This window comes from Frankliniella occidentalis, unplaced genomic scaffold (assembly GCF_000697945.3).
Source record: "Frankliniella occidentalis isolate FOCC.00 unplaced genomic scaffold, Focc_3.1 Scaffold43, whole genome shotgun sequence".
NCBI lineage: Eukaryota > Metazoa > Arthropoda > Insecta > Thysanoptera > Thripidae > Frankliniella > Frankliniella occidentalis.
In genome coordinates, this window is record NW_026267173.1 from 1,933,697 (window position 1) to 1,946,693 (window position 12,997).

At 59.0% G+C, this 12,997-nt stretch overlaps 1 protein-coding gene across 2 annotated transcripts in view; it reads right to left on the minus strand.

Annotated features, from left to right (window-relative positions):
- Positions 1-12,997, minus strand: part of LOC113211950 (semaphorin-2A) — a 178,154-nt gene that overhangs the window by 33,339 nt on the left and 131,818 nt on the right. The window contains exon 2 of one of the 2 annotated variants that reach the window (XM_052266811.1): positions 2,543-2,601. The exons of the other annotated variant lie outside the window; for it this stretch is intronic. The gene's annotated coding sequence lies outside the window, so the exon portion shown is untranslated. The remainder of the gene's footprint in view (positions 1-2,542; positions 2,602-12,997) is intronic. 2 annotated transcript variants of the gene reach the window in all.

Consider the following 12,997-nt stretch of genomic DNA (forward strand, 5'->3'; position numbering starts at 1 on the left):
CTCTCTCTCTCTCTCTCTCTCTCTCTCTCTCTCTCTCTCTCTCTGCGTCATCTGTTGTTTCATACGCATTCACTCAATCGGCTGCCCCCACCCCCACCTCCTATTTCCGCTTGCCTTTTACGGAGGCCCTCGCCTTCCTCGAAAGATGACTTTTCAGAGACCCATCACCGCGCAGCGCTTTTTTTCTTCTTTTGTCCATTCACGTCTTTTACCTCAGGGAGAAGGGAAGGGATATGCAAAGAAATCAAAATAGGGGGAAAAGGGGGAATAGTAAATAGTAGTGTGGTTGGTGTAGTGCGCGCCGTAAATAAGAGAAGAAAAAGAAAGGGCAAAGTGCACAGAAAAAAAATCCAGTAAAAATGAATCAAACGCATGACGGTATAGGGCTCTCACTCACCCTAGCTCTCTCTCACCCACACACGCACGCACACCCACAACCTGCCTGGCTTGTTTGTCCCCTCGTGTGCACCTCCTGCTCCCAAGCACTTCCTCTCCTCTCATGCAACTCAGTCAAAACGTTATGAAGCAGAAAAAATGCATTCTTGGCTCGGCCTCCCTTCCCTCCGCCTCGCCGGTTGCTCCCCGGCAGGCAAGGGTAAGGGGTCATACGCATGACTGGCAGCACCACGCCGCGCCACCCTCCTGACTTATCGTTATTACTGACTGCCTCCCTTCTTTTTCCGCCTCCCTCAGGCCGACCGGCCGGGCTGCCCTGCCCTGCCGGGCCCCGCTGCTGCTGCAGCCATGGCTCTGCAGAGCCGGCCAGAGGAACTATTGCGCTAAAATATTGATCCGGAGAGGCTCAGGACGGCTCAGGCCGGCTCAAAGCGGGCACAACAGCCAGCAGGGTCCCAAGTCTGTGAAGCAATCACAATCACACCCCAACAACTCGCAACATATTTGTTTCCGGAGGATCGTGTGGCAAAGAAAGAAGCGAAGCGGCGCGGAGGAAGAAACTCAACTTGGCAAAAATAAGCTTTGTAGTCATGACCATGTCTTGAGCAGGATATATTTTGTTTGCACTTATTTTTTGCGTTTTGTAATTACAGCCTGAAGCCAAGGTATGAGCACTCCGGCCCAATTGGGCCGTTGCACTCCACCTGATGTATAAACCCGATCGTGGATTGCTGCTGCTGGATTTGAGAATGTATGGGGCGCGGTCTGCAGTCGATTCCCAGCAGCGCAGCAGGGCGGAGCAGAGGGGGAGGAAGGTAAAACGTGAATGGTTGGAGAGGGCGGCGGCGGCGTGAGGTGGCGGCCCGGGCCCGGGGCCAGGGGGAGAAAAAAGGATGGCACTCCCGGGGAGGGAGGGAGTGGGAGCGATAGGGAATAAGAAGCCAGGGACAGAGGGGTAAATATATACAACACATCGTGACATTTCCTGATATAGGAAGTAATTCGCATTTTAAGTCCACTGGGACCGACCCGGGGGGTGCGCGGGGAAGAGGGGGGCGGAACTGGCGACGGCCAGACTGGCAAAACGTGGGGAAGGAAAAAGAAAAGGGAGATAGAAAAGGCGCGAGCGCAGACAACAGCTGTGGTGGGTGCGTGTGGGAGGGAGAGAGACGGCGACAACACGAGCTTCTCGTCACATCCGCCTTCGCGGGCCCGTTAAAGACATTGCAAGTACCTCCTCCGAGAGGATTCCTCATCGCCGCTTGAGTGAGAGGGAGGGAGGGAGGGAGCAAGTGCGCGGCGTTACGTATGCATGCAAAGAGGTGGCTCATTTCCAGTCCACGAAGGAGGGAGAAGCGCTGCGGGGAGGAGAAGGGGGGGCCAAGGAGGCGCGCGCGGGCAGGAGCAACGCGGAAGTTATATTCCGACAAGGCCATCCCTGCCACGATGGCAAGGAGAGAAAAAGAAAACGCGTGTAATGACTAATCCCCCACCCACTCCTCCCCCGCAGCACACCGCCTGCTATACTTATTACCGTTACTGTTATTATTTCCCGTGGCGCGCGCCCGAACGGCGACGGGGAGGAGTGAAATGGGACATCTCGGCTCATTAAAAATGCAGGCGGCGATCATGACCGCGCCAAAGACGACGAGCTGCTGCTGCTGCTGCTGCTTGCTTCATAAATAACAAAACAACCTCGGTTGGCAATCTAACAGGCGCTACGGGGCGCGGGGCGCCCACGGCACGGCGGAGACACCCGAGCAGCAGCAGCAGCAGCAGCAGCAACAGCGGCTCACCTCCGGCAGGAGGGGGAAGAGAGAGGAGAGGGGGCGGGGGTTGAAGAGCACGAGGAGCTGTAAGGTGGGCGGGCCTGGCTACACAGAGTAACGACCAGAGCGTGAGTGGGACCACGTTATGAATTCCTGGTCCTCCGCCGCAAGAGCCTCGCCCCGCAGCCGCCGCCGCCCGGGAGGTAGGCAAGCTCCGCGCCCGCCGCGCGCCCGAGTCCTCGCGCTGCCTACCCGCCGGGCGCTGACCGCACGCCGCGCCGCCGCCAGCGACACAGCCAGCTGCCCTCCTGCTGCCATAGCGCCTGTTCTCATCGTCTCGGGGAAAGAAAAACCAGAGAAAGTTGGGCGCAACTCACCCACTACTCGACTTGGCCCAGCAGGCGAAGAAGATATGAGAGGAGCTGATGGGCGCCCCCTGGAACACACGGAGCAGAAAAAGAAAACTTTTAGTTCGCGCACCGTGTCCGACATTAAGAGAGCGACATTATGAGCAGAAAAGAATATGACGCTGGGGGCGCGGATAAATTGGGGGCAGAGGTGGAGAGGGTGGGGGGTAGGAGAAGGGTAAGGAAAGGAGCGCGCGCGCGCGCGCGCGCAGAGAGTAAAAGAAAAGGGCAGACGGCTGCAGCAGAGAGTCGCCTCGAGTCCAGGACGTCGTACTCCTCGCGCCAAAGTACTCCTCCGAGTAGTCCGACACACAAAAGTTGGCGCGCTCGCGCGCGGAAGGCCCCGGCGGAGGAGTAATCACGAAATGGGACGACGGCGGCGCACGACGACGCCGACGAGCATCTCCGGGGCGTGCAACATTTTTACTCTTCCGGCATACGGCGCACGGCGGGGAAAAGTGCGACTCGTAAAGAGGTCGCCTTGGAGCAGCAGCTGCCGCTGCCGGACCCCCGAGGACGGCGCTGCTGGGGGAGTCCAGAGAGACGCACGGCATTGGGGCTCCATTCATCCGAACTGCAAGGAGAAGGAAGGAGGAGGAGGAGGAGGAGGAGGAGGTCATTTCACTTCAAAGTCATTTCCAAAAGCCAACCGGAGAGAGCACGCGCGAGAAGCGGGAGAGAACGAGGAGCGAGCGAGCGAGCCGGGCGGGCGGAAGAAAAACAGGTCAGAACGGGGGGCGTCTTGGAAGTGATTTGCGGCGACCCCCACTCAGCGACCCAATCATTAGCGGATTTGAGGCGAAAGGGCTTTGCCGCCGCTAACGAAGTGGAGACAACAAACGCTGCAAAACGCCGCCGTCGTCCCCTCGACACACAACTTTTCCTTCTCGTTTCCGCGGGAGGGAAAAAAAAAGTATTTTCACTCGACTCACTCGCGTGCTCGCGAGGCCGACTCGGCGCAAACGCTTTTAATTAATCTGCTCTTATATTAACAAGGGGGCGGGGGGGATGGTGATGAGATGCGTCGCCACACTCGACATGATCTCCGGCCCCGCTCCGCCGCCTTTAATTTAATTGGCCAGCCAATGGCTATGAGAAGCAGATGAGGGCCGAGTCCACAAAAACGAACTCCAAAAGATACACTTTGGCCTTTTCTCTCTCTTTTTACTCCCTCGCCCCTTTTTTTCCTTCTTCTTCTTGCGAGACTCGTTTAAGCAGTTTCCTTCTCGGGGTATCAACCCCCTCTCCGCCCCCTTCCTTCTCCGCGTAAAATAGAAAGAGGAGATGACGTCCCAGTGAGCAGAGCAGCACAGGCAGGACCTTCACGCCCCCTCCTCCCTTCCACTCGCTGCCTCTATCTCCCTCTCTGTCACTCGCCGTAAATCCCGCCACTGTAGCGAGTTACGGCCTTGCAAATGCACGCTATGCCTATACGCCACATTCACTCTCGCTCCGCGCTGCACTCCCCCCCATTGCCACCACCAACCATAGTCCCCCCGCAGGTAAAAGGAGAACACACACACATACACACACTCGAACGCGGCGAATGCCAATCACGCCATCATACCACCGCCACGCCACGCCGCACCGCACGCCCACCAAAAATGCGCCGTTTTACGATTGTTTGCGTTCGACAAGAGCGACGCCGCCGCCTCCGCGCCACACGCGTAGCCCCCATATTATGCGCGCCAACGCGCGCCGCGATCATGCCGGTCGGTATCACTCGGGTACCAGGCGGGGGCGGGCCGAGCCGAGCCGAGCACAGCCGAGCACAGCCGAGCCGAAAGGGTAGACTCGGGTAGACTTCATTAAAAGCGGAGCACACGCGTGCGATTACACAGGGGGCGGCGGCGGGGCTGAGCGCGAGCATCGCTGTCGTCACTTTGATATGCAAGGGCGGCCTTATTTGCTCGCGCATACACGGGGAGGTGTGTATGAAGGAGAGGGAGAGAGCGAGAGAGAGATATACACTATGATGAAAGAAAGAGAGAGAGAGAGTGTGGTGGAGGATATGAGGAAGGGCGAAGAAGAGAGCACTTCATAAAACCCACGGCTAGGCACCCACTGGGCTCCTCTCTTGCTCCTCAGGCGCGGAGGCTCGCCGTGGTGGTGGTGGTGGTGGTGATGTGTGTAGCGCGCCACGCCCCCCCGAGGCGCAAGGGGGGCGCCCTGCCACAAGTGTGCCAAGTGTTCCAACCGCCAAATAATAGAGACGAAGCGCGGCCTGAGCCCCGCACCGCCCCGCACCGCGCGCCCGCCGCGCCGCGCCCCGGAGGAGCTCTCGGAAGGGAAGCGTATTTCTCATGATGTAAGGGATTACTGGAGTAGCTGTACAAAGCCACTTCACGTGGATCTCAATTTTTGCCCCGGCGCCGCTCGGCGGGGAGCGCGGCGCACTCCCTTCCTCCCTCCCTCTCGCTCGGCGGGGCCGCCGCGCGTCTTCAAGGGCTCCCCGCCCCCGCAAGACCCAGACTAGGCATCCTCCCGCGCTTCCAGCAGCCCCCAGAGCAGCTCATGCTTCTTCTACCTCCAGCGGGTCAAGTAGTGCCACTTACAACCCTCAGCCACACCCTAGTTGGAGCCCCCCCGAGCGCGCCGAGAAACAAAACACCATACACAGAGGAAATAGGCGCAACGATACGAAACCGTTTTTCGAGCCCGCTCCGCGCGGCGGGGAAAAGAGTTGGCTTTTATGTGAGTCGGTTTGTAATGTAACGTCATTCCGTCCGGCAACTGAAAGTAACACATATCCTATCCACCCCATCCTGCTCCAGTTCCAGGACCACTTTTATCGTCGTCGGATGTAACGCGTCCACTCCGATAAAGGAGCAGGAGGGGGGCGGGAGAGCGTAGAGGGAGAGTTTGGGGGAAGGAAGGGAAGAGGAAAGGAGAGGGGGACGAGAGCGAGAGAGAGAGAGAGAGAGAGAGAGAGAGAGAGAGAGAGAGAGAGAGGCGCAGTGGCGCACGCACCTCTTCGAGGCCAAAATGAACGGCCACGCCGGCCGTTTCGCTCCGTTTCAGCCCTTTCCCCTTTACAGCAGGCAGGCTCACGGGCCCACACAGATCACGGCCATGAAACCCAACGTAAGTGCGAAACACACACTCATATAAGTCTGCCCCCTCCCGCCTCTCCCCTGCGGGGCCGGCCCCCTCGCGCTGGAGTGCCTCACGCACGCAACACTTGCCTCTCCCCGCTCCGCCCCGCCAACTATCGCATCTCGAGCCGGAACGAGGCAGGGGGGGTGAAAGGGATGGAGAGAGGGCGCTCTTCTCGAGGCGCGCAGCCCCCTTATTTTTCACTCGCTTCCCAATTGGAGAGTGGCCTGTTCGCCTCACCTCAAACAGCAGCACCGGGTGGAGGAGGAGGAAGAGGAGGGGTGAGACCACACTCGCAAATTATTCAGCCCAGTAAAACTACGCCCTGAATTTTGCACAGACCCGAAGGCCCCCGGCGGCGCCGCGCGCTCCTCCTCCGCGCAGCGAGCTACTACCCCCGCCGCTACCTGCTTTGCTAGTTGACCCGGTGGCGCTGCTGCGGCTGTCTGAGGTGGGAGAGCGGGGGCGGAGGGGAGCAGGAAGGGAGCCCCGCGGGGACTTGCGCTGGCTGGTAGCTACTAGCCTCTGCTTCTCTCGCTAGGTAGATGCCCCAGCAGACAGTACAACAGAGCGGCCCTGTTTTTCGCCCGACGAAAACACAAGGCAAAAATAAGAAAGAAATGAATGCACGCAGCTTATCAATGCATTTTAGCCTCATCCCGCCCGCCTCGCTGATCTCAAGCCCCGGTGCTCTCTCCAGTCGCTGGCTGGAGAAGCGAGTGCCTTGGCCGAGTGGCTGGCTCGCAGCAAGGGGATGGGGTTGCGCAGAGCAGACCGCGGCGGGCCGGCCGACCCAACGGCCGTATCTGGTGCTGCAATATGCAATCAAGGCGCCTGCGCAAATATCCGTCTAGACGCTCAGTATCGTGTTTATTTGTCCGACCGGTCAGGCCCGGAGCAGGAGGAGGAGGCTGCTGGGGGGATTGGGGTCACACGGAGCAGATAGTCCGACTGAAAATGCATAGTCCGGGCGGCGCCAAAGCGAGAGAAAGGGAGGGGAAGGGGGCAAACGAGCACCTCGCAAATGCGCTCTCCACAACACCTCGGACCAGGAATAGGTACGGAGAGAGACAGCAGCAGAGCAGACAGCAGCAGACAGCAGCAGTGGCAAAGTCCGAACCGAGAGAGAGTGAGCGAAACTCGCGACCTCATCTATTCTCTAAGCTCTTGCAGCTCAACCCCTTCCCTGCTACGCCATTGGAGGAGCGCGCTGACCTGCTGCGGTGCCCCGCCCCACCCTGCCCCCTGTTCCCTCTACAGGCGGCCCCGGCGGGACGCTACTCGGAACGTTTCGTACCCCGTTCAGCACAAAGTGGTTGCGTCTGCTAACATGCCGGTTTTATCTTGGGTCCGTCCGGACTGGTCGGCCCGGCGGTCCGGCAGGTTAGGGGAAGAGGGGGTGAGTAGGGAAGTAGGGGCAGGCGCGCAGTCAGAAGGCAGGGGGGTTGGGGGGCGGGAGTGCCGGCCCCCTCCCCCTCTCCCGGGGTGTCACCGCACACCCAACAAATAGCGGACGATAACTCGGCACTGCATCGCAGAGGACGGCCACAGAAAAATCACCCAATTCACTACAAAGGAGCAAAACACCATACATCAGCCGGGGCTGCGCGCACAGTGCGGCGGCGACCAGGGGAGGAAAAGCCAAAAGCCTCGGCCAGGCAGGGGCCGCGAGGAGGTAGGAGGGGGGGGGGCGTCAAGTGAAAGCAAACTTTACTTAACAACTCGGCGGGATCATCCACCGCGGAGGCGGAGAGAGACGAAGAGAGAGTCAGGGGGTTGTAATGTAAGTCGCGCGCGGGAAAGAGAGAGCGAGAGAGAGAGCGAGAGAGAGAGAGGGAAGGGATGAAGAAATGAGGGACGCGAAGAGGGCAAAAGCCGGATGAATCACTGGGCGCAAACTGCCCCTTCCCCCCATCCCTCTCTCTCTCTCACTCACTCACACCCCTCTCCACCCCATCTCACTCTCTCCCCGTTAAATTATTATTTCTTTGTCCCATTGGCCGGCCGTAAATCAGCGAGCAGCGGCGGGGCGGCCTTTATCAGGCGGCATCGGAATGTACGCGGGCAATACAGCCAGCCAGGGCAGCGCAGCAGCGCCACCCCAGCGCCGGGCCGGGCCTCGGGCCGGGGGCGCGGCGGTGCAGGCCTCCGATAAATGGGCGCAGCAGCAGCAGCAGCAGCAGCAGCAGCAGCAGCAGCAGCAGCAGCAGCAGCAGCAGCCAGCGAGTCCTCTGGGGGCTGCAGGCAGGCAAGGGCCGGGGCCGGGACCGGGGGTGTGCCCCGTGAGGCGGCGCGCGAAAAGGAGTGTCGCACAGATTGAAAACGCTTCTCTCCCCGTCCGGTCCCCGCTGCCGTTCCCCTCCAACAGAGCCGCTGCTGCTTGCTGCTGCTTTGCCGTTTGCCATCGCCGCATTATTGTTTCCAGGACGCGCGTGTGCCAGCGTCTATGGGTCTCTTCTTCTGCTGCAAAAGACGCGTGGGTTCCATAAGTGTGGGGAATTATACGTACGGGCGAGGGGTTGAGATGGACCACTTAGATATTCCCGAGGGGTCCCCCACTTCCAAAATAGGTGTACAACGAGTTGCCGAGTTGCCGAGTTGCCGCGAGTATTCCGCGAGTTGGGATCAATTTTTAGAGAGTTTTGCGCGATTTTGGCGCGAGTTTTCGCGGTTTTCAGGCGAGTTTTCGCGAGTTATCGTGAGTTTTTGCGAGTTGTCGCGAGTTGAACGCGAGTTAGGCGCGAGCTGGGCGCGGCCAAGTGTACAACGAGTTGACGAGTGGGGGACCCCTCGGATATTCCATGTACACATTGAAAAATATTCCAAATATTCCACCCAAAATTTTCAGATAATCAACCAAAAAGTTCCAGACATTCCGTTATTGCCCCCTCGAGACATTCCAAAAATATTCCAGAAATTTCACAAATATTCCAGATATTCCATGCACACCAAAAATCTGAGTGGTCGACCCCTCGGCCCTCGGTCTTACGGTCTGTCTCGATCTCAATCGGTGTACCCACCACGCGGTGCACGGGCGACCCCGCGATCCTCGAGATCCCTCTCGGCGGTGGGCAGAGTAAGAGGTTTGGTCGGGGTGCATCGGCGACAGCCCGAATAAGTCGGCTAAACATGTTGATCCAGTTGCTCCGCACCGCGGCGAGCCGGGCCAAAACCAATCGAGTAAACCCGACTCTTAGTCGGACGGGGCCGAGTGGAGTCCCTCTCTGCTGCTTGCCGCTGTGGCGTTCGGATCTCGCTGCTCTGCGGCGGGCTGTGCCAGCGAGACGTATTGATTCAGGAGTGAGCAGGGCCGGGCCATGGGGAGTGCCCGGGGCTGCGGAGAACAGGCGGTGGTGCTCAGCTGGGCCCTGCCGCTATTCCTCTTTGAGAGGTTGTACCTATTCACTCGAAATGAAAGCGGGTCGCGGCGGCCCGGCCGGCTGCCAGAGGCCTCGGACCGGAGCAAGGACTGGGCGGCCCCCGGCAGCAATATGCCCCTCTGTGCGGCCCCAGGGGAGCCTTGTCCGGCTCTTATCAACAAACCATTGTCTCCAGCGTGAAGCAAACACGCTCGCGCACACACACACACACACAGTGAAATGGGGATGGCAAATAAGGCGACAAATGAAAGAAGCAAGCGGGAGGAGAGAGGGGGGGGGGGAAGGAAGGGAAGCAGCACAACACATGCGCATTCGCCGATGTGCGCCTGTTGATAAGGACATGGTCCAGGGGATATTGTTGGACGATTGGGGTTGCCCACCCCGCCATGGCGCGCCACCCTGCATGCGTCACCGCGTTTTGCTCGGCAAACATGGCCCTCTCTCCCACTTCTATTGCGCGCGCGCTTTCTCTCTCTCTCCCTCCCTCTCGCTCACTCACGCGCTCTCTCTCTCTATATACCTCTCTTATTCTGCACCACACGCCAAACCAATGAACACCCCGACAATCGGGAAAACGGAAACCAATTGCAACGCAGCTGTGCCCCCGTGCGGCCCCATACCACCAGCATGGCAGGTACGCGTCGTGGCGTTGTGGCAGAGCCCCAGCTCGCTCTCTCTCCCCCTCTATCCCTCTCTCTTTCACACCAACCCCCCTCGGCCGCCGCCGGGGGGCTCAGCGTCGAGGCGGAGAAACGGCAATGCATTTATATTGTCTTTAATCGAGGAGCTAAACAGAAAAAGTTTGATTGGTCTCGGAGAGAGAGATGCCCGCCCCGCCCCGCCGCTCCCCCCGGGGCCGCGCGATTAACGTGGCGCGGGGCGGAGCAACGGCGTGACGGCAGGAAGTGTGCGCGGAATTCACTTAGCGGGGCAGACGTTGTTGTTCATAGTCCGCCCGCTACTCGAATCGATATAAGGAGAGTCCGCGCAGCGGCGCCTCTTTGACGCCTCTGCTGATATCATCGGCGACGAACGCTCAAGCTCAAACCCTTTACGCCCCATCGCTCCGACAGCACAGCACAGCCACGGACTGTAGCAGAATTTAAAAAAAAATAAATTATACGGCAATTGACCGAGAGAATAAAATGGCTCCCGCTGTTAATTGAGGCGCAGAGCGGGGCGGTGGCGTGGCGGGAGGGGGGGGGGGCAGACTGCAGTGCGGCGGCGGCCCGGGCGGTATTTAATAACCCCACCCCTCTAAACGCATTGTTATCTTTACATTTCGGCCGCACACAACTGCATTTCCTTTTTACTTGCCTACGTGCCTACTACGACGTCCGTCTCTCTCTCTCTCTCTCTCTCTCTCTCTCTCTCTCTCTCTCTCCCTCCAGCTCCTTCACAACGCCAGTCGCGCCACCTCCTCTCACCTGCAGTGAGTTTTCAAGGTTTCTGGTAATAGGGCCAGCAAGGTCTTGAAGAGGGGGGTGAGACTACAGGATGCCCCCCCCCCCCTTTTCCCTCCACACCACCCACCCAGTGGAAGCCGGCGCAGTGCAAATTACTGCCGAATAAATAGGGAGATTCCGTTCGCACGGTGAAAAGTTGCGACAGAAGGCTGGCTTCCCTCCCCGCTTCCCCCGCGCGAAAGGCGGAGCTGCCGAGAGTCGAGGGGCGCAGCGTTGGTCTGGAATTTCAATGGGCCCCCGGGCCCGGCCCGAGAACAGTGGAACAGTGCCTACCCGGCCAGCCGAGACACCGCGGAGCATCGCAGAGCGGCGGCAGCCGAGGCAACAATGCACCGGCAATGTACATCCGGCGATATTTACATTTTCGCTATCGGCATGGACAACGACGCGTCGCTTGGGCGCGGGGGGATAAGGAAGGAGGGGGGACGGGGAAGGGGTGGGGAATTGCCTACATGGCGGCGTGTGTAATGGCGCCAGGAAATGCCTAGTTTGAAGTGCGGGGAGAATCGCGTTTCTTTGCAAGCCAACAGCGCGGAAAACTGAGAAGAACGGCCGGCGGCGTCTCGTCGTCGGTGCGCGGCGAGGGGGGCTGGCCGGGCCGGCTTGTGAGGGGCGTATGGCGACAACGGCCATTTGCGTCCAGATCCGAGTAAATAGTTTGGCCAAAGTTTTTGCAAAGTCGGGGAAGGGAAAGGGAAAAATAGAGGAAGGGGTCCGTTGGGGAAGAAGAAATGTGTTGTGGGCCCAACCGGCAGGAGTGGTCGGGGGCGGAAGGGAAGGGGGTGGGCGATAATCCGGCAAGTGTGTTCGCTTCCCGGAGCGCTTTCGATTGTTGAAGTCACCTGCAGGCAAGGCCTCCGTGCCGCAGGCCAGGGGTTTCTTCTCCATTAGGCGCAAAGCCTCCTTGTTGTGAGTCCTTGCAAAAACTTGGCGGTCACGCACAATTTTTTCTTTACTCTTCTTTCTTCTTCTCTATAGTAAAGCACAATCCAATGGGTAGCTAACGGCCCGTAAAGGGGGTGCGAGTGAGCGGCAAAGACAGGTCCGCCTGCCGTCTGCCCGTCACCCTACCCTGCCTGCCTCGCCCGCCTGTCTGCTCGTCCTGCCTGCAGATTATCATCAACGGCGAGGCCCCAAGTGGGGTCGTGGCGGGGCGTGGCCGGGCCGGGTCGGGCCGAGCGAGGGACTTGCTGCTTGTACACGTCAAATCAGTAAGCTCATGCATAAACCGAGCGCTACTTCGTATATTATGTTTGTCAGGCAGTCTGGCGGCGTACCTATGGGCCTTCCTCCCCGCCCGCCGCCCGCCTCGCCACTTCTTGCATGACAGCAGAGAGAGAGGCACACTGCGAAAACACCTTGCACGGAAATTCATATCCACTGGTGCATCTATGAGTGCGAAAGTCGTTTTTACGCACCTACGAGTGTGCGAAATTCACACACTTGGGTTTCCGGTGTGGCATTGTGTCCTGCAAAAGACTCCGTGCAGCCCCCTGCCCGCCTCGCTCCCGGCTCTAATTAAGCGAGCGGAGCGAGAGGGCGAGAGAGTGAAATTTCGCAGCTGTCGCTGAATTTGCTTTGCGCGAATTATACAGCAGGAGGCGGCCCAGAGTTTTCTTTGGCAACAGTCTGTCCATAGTGTGTCCGACCCAAAGACGCGGCGGCGGCCGCCGAGAGGGATTTTTAACAGAAATTTCAGTCTGGTCCCGGGATGAAATGATAAACGTGCATTCATCGCCGGGCGATTAGCTTTGTAAATTCGGGCGCCACACCACGGAGGGGAAGAAGAGAAGGAAAAGAAAGAGAAAGAGAAAGGGAGCGAGCGAGGAAGACAGAAGGGGGAGAGGGGAGGGGGCTGGAGATGAGAAAAACTTTGAAACGGCGAGAAAGCTGGACGAGAAGAGAGAGGCTAAGAGGGACGGAGACGGACAAGCCTGGGAATGGTTCAAGTTTTAAGAGTCATCGCCATACGTTTCTGCCTCTCTCTCTCGCCATGACCGGAGCCGTGTGGCACGCGCGCGCGTGGGCGGCGTTATTAAAAAATTGAATGGGGCAGTTTAAAAAAGTTATGGTTTTAAAGACATCGGTCGGGGGAGTCTCTAAACGCCCTCTAAAAGTCGGCACTCGAGAAAACGCCAACTTTTAGATGGATGAGCTCTCCACTCGGAAAACGGCTGCGGGAGCGGCGCGGTTAACGAACTAATGGCGGTAACGAGCAGAGCGGACAGCTGCTGTGTGTGTTCCGATTGCCGCGCTCAAAAGGGGCTTAGATGAGAGGGGTGAGAGGGACAGTACAGAATGAGAGAGTGGAAAGTAGTGCGTAGTTAGGGGTTGGAGCGAGAGAGAGAGAGGGGGGGGGGGGGGCACCTCACACCCGCTGCTGCCGTATTATGGCCAGTCGTGAGCGTGAGCTGCTCGCCAAATAAACAGCTGACCGAACACGTACCGAGTTTACTGTCGGTCCCACCAGGACGATCCGATTC